The 9,932-nt window shown below is 45.3% G+C and overlaps 1 long non-coding RNA gene across 1 annotated transcript; it reads right to left on the reverse strand.

Moving 5' to 3' along the window:
* Window positions 1-713: 713 nt before the first annotated feature.
* On the reverse strand, window positions 714-7,706 carry LOC139276231 (uncharacterized). The gene is made up of 2 exons (XR_011595873.1): window positions 6,038-7,706; window positions 714-2,092 (listed from the first exon to the last, which is right to left on the reverse strand). It is a non-coding gene; the product is annotated as an uncharacterized lncRNA (long non-coding RNA).
* Window positions 7,707-9,932: the final 2,226 nt, after the last annotated feature.

The raw sequence follows: 9,932 nt of genomic DNA on the forward strand, positions 1-9,932 counted from the left end.
CTTCGCTGGCCCTGCCACCGGCGTGGATGGGGTCGCCATCACGGGGTCCCTTTAAGGGCTACACCCACCCCAAAGTCACAGGCCTTAATGGTCTTAATTGGCCTCGTTTGATTAGACTGAGCAGAGGAGCCCTTAATGAGGTACCTCTCCCCTAGTTGGCAATTGGGGAGGGGCCTTGCTCCCTCTGCTCAGTTGTCTTAATTGTTTTTTTTTTATTATTAATTTGGGAGAAAGAGGCCTCAGAGAGAGAGGGGAGAAACAGAGTAACAGAGAAAGAGAGAGGGGGGTGGGAAGGGGGGGGGAACTGTGAGGGCAGGTCTCCCCTCGCAGCTGTGGGTGGGTGCAATCCCAGATGGCAAATCAAAAAGTCTTTGGGGTGGTCTTCAGATGGGGGGAGAAGATGTCTTCACCTGGGGTAGCTAGAGCCACCAGGCAAACACTCCTAACGATCTTTAATAGGGTGATTAATGAAAATCTTCAGCCTGGTAGCTCCAGCTATCCCAGGCTAGGCAAATGTGGGGGGTGGGGGGGGGTTCCAATTGTGGGGGGGGCCTAGTTGTAAGCAAGGCCCCCACACACACTTCCACACACACACACACCCCCCGCGATGTTCCGGCCCTCAGTGGTCTTCTTTCCTCCCCCCACCGATACTGTTAATTCCTGGATTCTTTTACCTCAATCTAGTTCAGTAAAATTACTGAGTCGAATACCTCTTGTGCTTTGAACAAAGCAGTCTTTATTACCGGCCAGTAAGACCTATCAGACAGAAGATATACTCTCTGGATAGAGCGTACACACTCCCTACGGATAGGTGAAGTTACATCGTAAAGCGTTAACAGTTATACAGTTTTGAAATCAGATAACAAAATACAAATGGATTGACAGTCTAACTCAGCCACTCATTAGTCAATCTATATGAGATGTTCTTCTTGAAAGCTCAAGTATTGCCTCCAAATGTTTCAATCTAATGGTGTGACTATTTACTGAGACCTTGCAATTCTGCAGATGTATTTCATGTTACAATTATATATTATTGGCAGGATTAGTGACTTGAAACCTTGAGACAGACTGTTAGCTAAGCTGATGTTGCACTATTTGCAATCTGACATTCTCCCAGCTATTCTTCCATGGCTTATACATTTTCATATATCCCGTTTACTTTACTGTTCTTAATTCCATATATTCCGTTCAGATATCCACATCCCCCCTTTTATCATTCTATGATAACATTTAGGATCATTCTATGAGTATTGCATTGTTGAGTAGTTCTCTAGTTTGTTGGATCATAACCCGGGAACCCTTGACCACAAGAGGGTCTGCTAACCTTGTCATTGCTTTACAGCAGAGGTTAAGGCAACCAACAATCAAACAGCAGGTAATTATTATGATGAGAACAATTGCGCCATGTATTAGATAGGATCTCCAAGATCCACCCAGAAACCAATCAAACCTGCTAAGTTCTTTTGCTGGTGTGGATAACTTTTTCACCTCCCTCCTTATGTGATCGGCAAGGTGGGTTATGTTTTCTGAACTATCAGGAATGTAAGTGCAACATTCAGATCCTATCAGGGCACACGTTCCCCCTTTCTCAGCTAACAGGTAATCGAGGGCCATTCGGTTTTGTAATGCTACGGTCCTTATCGCTACCATTTCAGCTGTGATGCCCTCCAGAGCCTCAGCAGTGCGGTTAGCTACCTGTTCCAATATCGTTTCTTTGAATCCATCTAACAGTCTCAGTTAGGGTCAGGGGAACGGTGCGCAAAGGAATTCCCCCTTTGGAATGTATAGGGATATGTGAACACACCCAGCATCTAGTGAAGTGCCCTTTTTCCGCATAAACGTAAGACATATACAAAAAGGTGTTTACATGGAGCTCTCGCCTTTGTCTTCCTTCCCGTGCACCAAAACTGTCATATATCAACACTATTATGCAGACAGTAGCATACAGACACAATCTCATCTTATAAATAGTCCAATTATTTAGCTGATAAAAAGAGTTCTGTTTTCACGTTTCCCTTCAGGTCTCCGTCAGTGTATTTGGTCAAACTGATCCTCCTTCAACTGCCTTGTTCAGCTATAGGGAGGAGGAGATCTGGAACAGAAACAGGAATTAGACTAACCAGCAAAATTTGTTTAAATGGTGATGAGCTTGCAGTGGTGCAGGTGAACCCAGACACTTTTCCCCTCAACCTTGGCTGCAGTGGGGGTAGTGAGTGACACCTAAAAAGGCCCCTCCTATTGTGGCTCTAATCCCTTCCGAATCCATACTTCCCTGGTGCCACGAGGGACTATTCGGGTAAGCATCTTGAACCTGGTTGTGAACTAGTCGCAGAGCCTGAGTCAGAGAAAGAACATAGGTGGTCATCAGTCTAGCTGAGATCTCATATCTAGGAACAATTTCCCTCATTAACACCTTAACAACAGTCTGAGTCTTATTGTCCAGGTTAGGGTAGGCTTCAATCCATCTGCTAAACACATCTACTATTACTAACACATATCTGTAACACTGAACTTTTTGCAACTCAATGTAGTCCAACTAAAATGTCTCAAAGGGACCTTCGGGTAGGGGCGTTTTACCCCAATCACAGGGGACTCCCTTCCCTGGATTATGTTGCTGGCCAACCAGGCAACGACTACTGATGTTCTGGGTGAGCGCCTGGAGTTTAGGGTGCCACCAAGTAGCCAAAAGTGTGTCACTCGTGGTCCTTGCTCCACAATGAGTAGCAAAATGCAGACATTCTATAACCCATGAAACCAACTCGTCAGACATGCAAGTCTGTTCCGCGGGAGTGGTCCAGAGTTTAGAAACATTGTCATAAGTACATGCATAATATTTCCACAACAGTTTATCTTTTTCAGGAGCGTCCCCCTGTGCTTTTATAACATCTTGGATGGTTGGCATTGGTTTTTCCGAGGCTAACTTATCCTTTGCAGGATTTTTAGTCTGACTCATAATTTTGGGCACTACCATCTGTTGGTCACGAGAGGCCTGTTTGGCCTCTTGGTACAATGGCAATGCGTTTGGGGAACATGAGGGCTTGCAACAAATCAGATACTAGCTGTTTGAGATATCTCATTCCCTTGTGAGGTTAGGAATCCCCTATTTTTCCATAATTGTCCGAAATCATGCGCCACCCCAAAGGCATACCTAGAGTCGGTATAGATATTGACTTTGAGATCTTTGGCCAAGATGCAGGCTCGGGTGAGGGCGAATAGTTCAGCTTGTTGAGCAGAATAGGCGGTTTCAAAGTGGCAGATTCCAAGACCTGATTCTCCTGGTTTACTATGGCGTATCCTGAGATTCGTGTATCTTCTGGATTAATAGAAGTACTTCCGTCAACATACATAAACAATCATGACTGGGTTCTTCCTCATCTTTGGTTGGCTCAGTAAGAATACAGTCTGGATCTTCCATTGGTACATCAACTAAATCTTCCCTGACTGATGTGGCCTCTTAAATTAAAGATAAACAATCATGACTGGGTTCTTCCTCATCTTGGGGTGGCTCAGTAAGAAAACAGGCCGGATTAATTGCAGTACAGTGCCGAAAAGTCAGTTTAGGATTGCCTGTGATTTCAGTGGGTTCTGTCGGATTGCCCTGCACTGAGATCTCAATCGGATCAATGGGAGTATAACCCACTTGGGAGGGGTTCTCTGCCCACACATAAGGATCCACATAGTCGGGTATGTCCGAGCCAGTATGATGCCATAGAGTTGTTAATACTTTCTCGGGGTCCCCATTAAATTGGACTGTTCGGCCATGTTTTACGATTTGCACATCCCGGCTGGTAGGGTCAGCCTCATCTATGGCCTTGTGTACCATAACTCCCAAATCTTTAGCATGGTGAGGGGCTAATACTTCACAAGCAATATGCGGTGCCATTGTTAGGGGCTGTTTCCACAGATTCTTATCCACTTCCACAAAATCTGCCTCTCTTTCCAGTCCAGTCACTCTAGCCCTTAATAGAATTCCCTTCACTTCCCCTTCGTGATCCTGATAAAAGTTCTGCAGGTCCTGATTCTTTCCACTGGGATCGTATGCTAGGGTCACGTGACAGGGTGCCTGCGGCAGGTCCAGAGACCACCACTGAGGGGTTCTAGTGGTATAATACTGCCGCTTAAGGGTTTCCTGTTTTACAATAATCCCGTTATCTCCACACTCCAAATGCAACTGGAATTTGCAAAGGAGGTCTCTAGCCATCAAGTTACAGTCCAGATTGGTTGTGATAACAACTCGATGTTCCACCGATTCTTCCTGGTAACCCATTTTAACCGGTTCTGACACTGGGAATGTCGAGATTTGTCCCAGGAATCCTGAAAGTTCCTGTGTTTCAGTAGAAGCAGGGAGTTTAAGCTTTGATTGTACAGAAGACATGAAGGCTCCCGTATCTATCAAAAAGGGTTGCCACTCATTCAGAATGGGTTCGTCGTCCGGGGAGGATCCCTGCACAATCAAGCTGCGTAGTCAATCGGGGGACAATTGACCAAAGGGGTTGTTCTGGGAGAAGTTAGTGTAAGATCTTCCTCTCCCCCCTTGCCCCCCTCCTCTTCCTCCTCTTCCTTTTCCATGCTGACGGTAGGGGCAATTTTTATTCCAATGTCCTTCCTGCCCACAATTAAAACAGTCAATTCCTCTTACCCAGTCCCGGCCTCTTCCCATACCATGCCGGGGACAATAGGGAGGTTTATTAGCAGGGCTCGGGCCGTTTGGTTGTTTAGTATAACCGTATCCTTGCTTATCCATCCAATCCTGTATGCAACACTGCGGTTCTATTGATCCTTCCTCCCGAGATGGCTCTTCCTTTCTAGTCACGTATTCAGTCTTGACCCGGGTTGGGGGCGCACCTCCCCCCTCCCCTTTCTTTTTCTGCCAATAATATCTAACTGCCCTTTACATCTGTCCGGATAGCGTGAGCAATCAAATAGTTGTTTGAAGATCACAGACATCTATAGAGAGGTGGTCTGCAGCTTGTTGTGCATCAGGGTTTGGCATTGGTCTGACAGGGAATTGGTGTCGGGACTTTGGGATCTTGGAAATCATTTCCAGGCCGGAGGATGTTTCAGAGCTGTCTGACTGCTTGACAGTTCTGCGTCTCGATCGGCGGGGGTGTTTGCTATGTCTTTCACAACTTGGACTGGTAGGTTGACTAGAAGATTTACGGGACTGTTTGTGATGTTGAGATATAGTTCTGCCCTTTCGAGTGTGAGATCTGGTCCTTTCGGCTGTATTGCTTGTAAACTGGGGATCCGAATCGCTATCAGAGGATGAGGAGTCAGTTTGGGTTTGTTGCTTTGGTGATATGTGGTTGTTCCTAACTCTTTTTTACTGGAGTGTTAGGTGGAGGGTGTTGGGAAGAGGACTGGAGCAAGAGGCCAGGGGGTGCGGGAGGCGCCGTTGGGCGCTGAGTCAGTGGCCACTCATCAATTTCATCATCAGCCTCGGTTAACACAAAGCCAGCCATTTTAACTTGTAGTTGATCAATACCTTTCTCAGAGGTCCCAGAGGATCTCTTAGCAAGTTTCTCGTGCGCACATTCATTCTTTTTTTTAAAAGACGTCTACAGTTTTAACATGTGTTCCCTCTGTCAATGCAAGTCCTAATTTAATAGCATTGTTTGCCAACTCGATAGAAGTGATGCATCTTTTAATTTCTGACAATAATGTCGCCAGGTTGCAATTAAATTTTTTTTATCCCCTTTTCCTCGTCCCCTTCTCCAAATTAATCCCTGTGCTTTTTTTTTTACCTCTACGCTTCTAGTGTCACTTAGAGGCCACTGGTCATCCCCTAATAATTTGTTCAGGGCTCCTGATAATTTTCTAAAGTCTTCAGCTCTTTCAGGGAATTCCTCACATAACTTTTGTAGCGGACTATCCGCATCCGTGGTTTTATCTAACTGATTTCCCATTTTCACACTGCCCCTCGTATTACTGTGTCGCTACGCGTTCGTGTCGTCGTGCAATTTAAACAAACTTACAAATAGACACAGACTTTACAGAACTAACACGGACTTTAACTAACTCCAAATCTAACACTTACCCGCATCACCGCACGGTCCGCGTCGCCGCACGATCTTAATACTAAACTACCACGTCGCCTCGCAGTTCACGTCGCCCCGCAATCCGCGTTGCCTCGCAGTTCACGTCGCCTCGCAATCCGCGTTGCCTCGCAGTTCACGTCGCCGCGCAATCCGCGTCGACCCGTGGCTCGCGTCGCCGCGCGAGTTAAGATACTTTAACTTTACTTCAAACACTTACCCGCATCGCCGCACGGTCCGCATAGCCGCGCGATCTACAAAATAGACAAAGACTTCTAACACTTACCCGCATCACCGCACGGTCCGCATAGCCGCACGATCTACAAAATTACCCGCATCACCGCACGGTCCGCATAGCCGCGCGATCTTAATACTAAACTTAAAACTCTAAACACTTTAAGACTTACAGACTTACTGCCATTAGCACTGACTTTCGCGATTCGCGTTGCTGCGCCTCTGCGTCACTACGCGTCGGCGTCACTGCGCGTTTACGTCACTGCGCGTCTACGTCACTGCGCGTTGACGTCACTGCGCGTTCGCTTCACTGCGCGTTTACGTCGCTGCGCGTTCGCTTCGGCCCTTCTCTCGGCCGCGCGTTCGCGTCGGCCCTACCTTCCGAGTTGCTGCGGGGTTTTTTTTTTAAATTCAATCAGAGCCTAGACGGGCCAAGTGATATACAAGGTCGACGTCGTACCTGAGTTGAACACCTATCCTCTATTTAAATCCCCATTTTATTCCCTGTGAGCCTAATTTTCTAATTTTGATTTCTTATGAGCCTCAATTAATTTATTTTAGTCTCCAAATTTCCCTATCCTTTGACGTTACTGCGCAGTTTAAATTCAATCAGTCAATGAAAGCCCTAATTTAATGGAGTTTTTTTTTCTGCCAATTGGACAGGAGTGATTTTATATTTTTCATAATTTAAAATCTCAGAACATTTTTTTCTTTCAGCACCTATTTAGTACGTTACTTTTTTTTTATAACTAGAGAGAAGTCTGGCACGTAGGCTGTGGACTGCTTTTCGTTATCTCAATTGTTCCAGCCTCAAGGTCGTGTTATTTAATATAATTTTTTTTTAAATCCTTTTGAATCCATCTCAGTTGTTTTGCTGTGCCTTCACTGAATGTTTGCTTTCAACAAGTTTTTCTGAACTTTTTTAAAACCACCGGGACCATGTAATTTTTTCTTTTTTAACAAATCTATCCTTTGGGCATTTCCTGGCTCCGCAACTTATCATCCGAATATACGTAATTCAATAAGGTTCACACTCTTAAACTTCCCACATACAGGACAACACTACGAAGGGTTAAAACAAACTTTCATTCTGTTTGAGATAAAACAAACCACAACTCCCCGGCTTTTTTTTACAGTAAAAGTCACAGAAGCATTTCTCATTTAAACAGACATTCATAAGAGTCTCTTTTCTTTCCTATTAATTTTTTTTGGATCCATGATTGATCATCTATCCCTATCTAGCTCTAACTATCTTTCCAAGTCGCCGCTTGGTTTGCATCATCGCACAATTTCCCTATCTCTATCCCTATTCTAAGTTTGAAAGGTATTCACCAGATTGTCCTGGATCTCGTTCAGACACTACCTGAGAACCAGCGAGTGGCTAAACTTTCCTCAGACTTTTGAAACCGGGGGAAACTGGAGCAGTATTGAAATCATACTCACTCCAGTGGCCATTTTCCCCTCGTCTCATCCAAGGCTAGTCTGGCTCTTAATTCGCAAGTTTTCGGCAGTCGTCCGTTGAGATCCCACTTCTGACACCAAATGTTAATTCCTGGATTCTTTTACCTCAATCTGGTTCAGTAAAATTACTGAGTCGAATACCTCTTGTGCTTTGAACAAAGCAGTCTTTATTACCGGCCAGTAAGACCTATCAGACAGAAGATATACTCTCTGGATAGAGCGTACACACTCCCTACGGATAGGTGAAGTTACATCGTAAAGCGTTAACAGTTATACAGTTTTGAAATCAGATAACAAAATACAAATGGATTGACAGTCTAACTCAGCCACTCATTAGTCAATCTATATGAGATGTTCTTCTTGAAAGCTCAAGTATTGCCTCCAAATGTTTCAATCTAATGGTGTGACTATTTACTGAGACCTTGCAATTCTGCAGATGTATTTCATGTTACAATTATATATTATTGGCAGGATTAGTGACTTGAAACCTTGAGACAGACTGTTAGCTAAGCTGATGTTGCACTATTTGCAATCTGACATTCTCCCAGCTATTCTTCCATGGCTTATACATTTTCATATATCCCGTTTACTTTACTGTTCTTAATTCCATATATTCCGTTCAGATATCCACAATACAACAAAGTCTTTTTGGGAAATGCACCCACACCCACCTGTATAAATGGTAGTCTCCCTCCTTCCACACTGGATGTTGTTGTGGTTTTTCCCCCTCTCTCCAACTCTTTGCAGAAATGGTAAAGTTGTTCAAAGTTTTCTGCTTTTTCCTCCTCTCCCTCTGGGTGAAAGTGGTGGTGAAGCCCCTTCCTTCCTTCTCTTCCTGGGCTGGTCTCAGGGCTCTCCAGGCAGGAGCTCAAGTTGATAGCAGCTCTCCTCACTGCTCACAGCTCCAACTGAGCAGGACACGCCTCCACTGCTCCACGATTGGTCCTTGTGCATGAAACTCTTTTGAGTTAACCTGCAAAAACATAAAACATTAAAACCATACCACCCGACCTGGGTGACACAGCAGACATTTTCAAGGCCCCTTTTTTTTTTTTGGTTTTTGGTTTTTTTTTTGGGGCGCTAAAATCAAATTTTTCCAGTGCCCCCTATAAAAGGGGAGGGGGACACTAAAAGCACCGGCAATGAAAACAAATTAAACTTTGAAACGTAAAATCAAATTAAAATTTGGTTGCCGGGCATGATGATGCACTCCAGTCCCTCTGGTGCCCACCTCTCGCGGAAGGCCGCGAGCGTACCGGTGGACACCGCGTGCTCCATCTCCAAGGACACCCTGGACCGGATGTAAGAGCGGAAGAGAGGCAGGCAGTCAGGTTGAACGACCCCCTCGACCGCCCGCTGCCTGGACCGGCTGATGGCACCCTTGGCCGTGTCCTTGTGCATGAAACTCTTTTGAGTTTACCTGCAAAACATAAAAACATAAAACGGTGCCACCCGACCTGGGTGACACTCCAGACATTTACAAGGCCCTTTTTTTTTTCCCCCCCTTTTTTTTTTTTGTTTTTTTTTTGTGTTTTTCTTTTTTGGTTTTTTTTTTGGGCACTAAAATCACAATTTTCCCCAGTGCCCCCTATAAAAGGGAAGGGGGACACTAAAAGCACCGGCAATTAAAACAAATTAAACTTAAAAAACGTAAAATCAAATTAAAATTTGGTTGCCGGGCGTGATGATGCACTCCAGTCCCTCCGGTGCCCACCTCTCGCGGAAGGCCGCGAGCGTACCGGTGGACACCGCGTGCTCCATCTCCAAGGACACCCTGGACCGGATGTAAGAGCGGAAGAGAGGCAGGCAGTCAGGTTGAACGACCCCCTCGACCGCCCGCTGCCTGGACCGGCTGATGGCACCCTTGGCCGTGTCCTTGTGCATGAAACTCTTTTGAGTTAACCTGCAAAAACATAAAACATGTATCCGTGCCACCCGACCTGGATGACACACACAAGACATTTACAAGGCCCCTTTTTTATTTATTTTTTTTGTGGTTTTTTTTTTGGGGCACTAAAATCAAATTTTTCCTTTTTCCAGTGCCCCCTATAAAAGGAGAGGGGGACACTAAAAGCACCGGCAATTAAAACAAATTAAACTTTAAAACGTAAAATCAAATTAAAATTTGGTTGCCGGGCGTGATGATGCACTCCAGTCCCTCCGGTGCCCACCTCTCGCGGAAGGCCGCGAGCGTACCGGTGG

This window comes from Pristiophorus japonicus, chromosome 1 (assembly GCF_044704955.1).
Source record: "Pristiophorus japonicus isolate sPriJap1 chromosome 1, sPriJap1.hap1, whole genome shotgun sequence".
In the NCBI taxonomy this organism is placed as follows: domain Eukaryota; kingdom Metazoa; phylum Chordata; class Chondrichthyes; family Pristiophoridae; genus Pristiophorus; species Pristiophorus japonicus.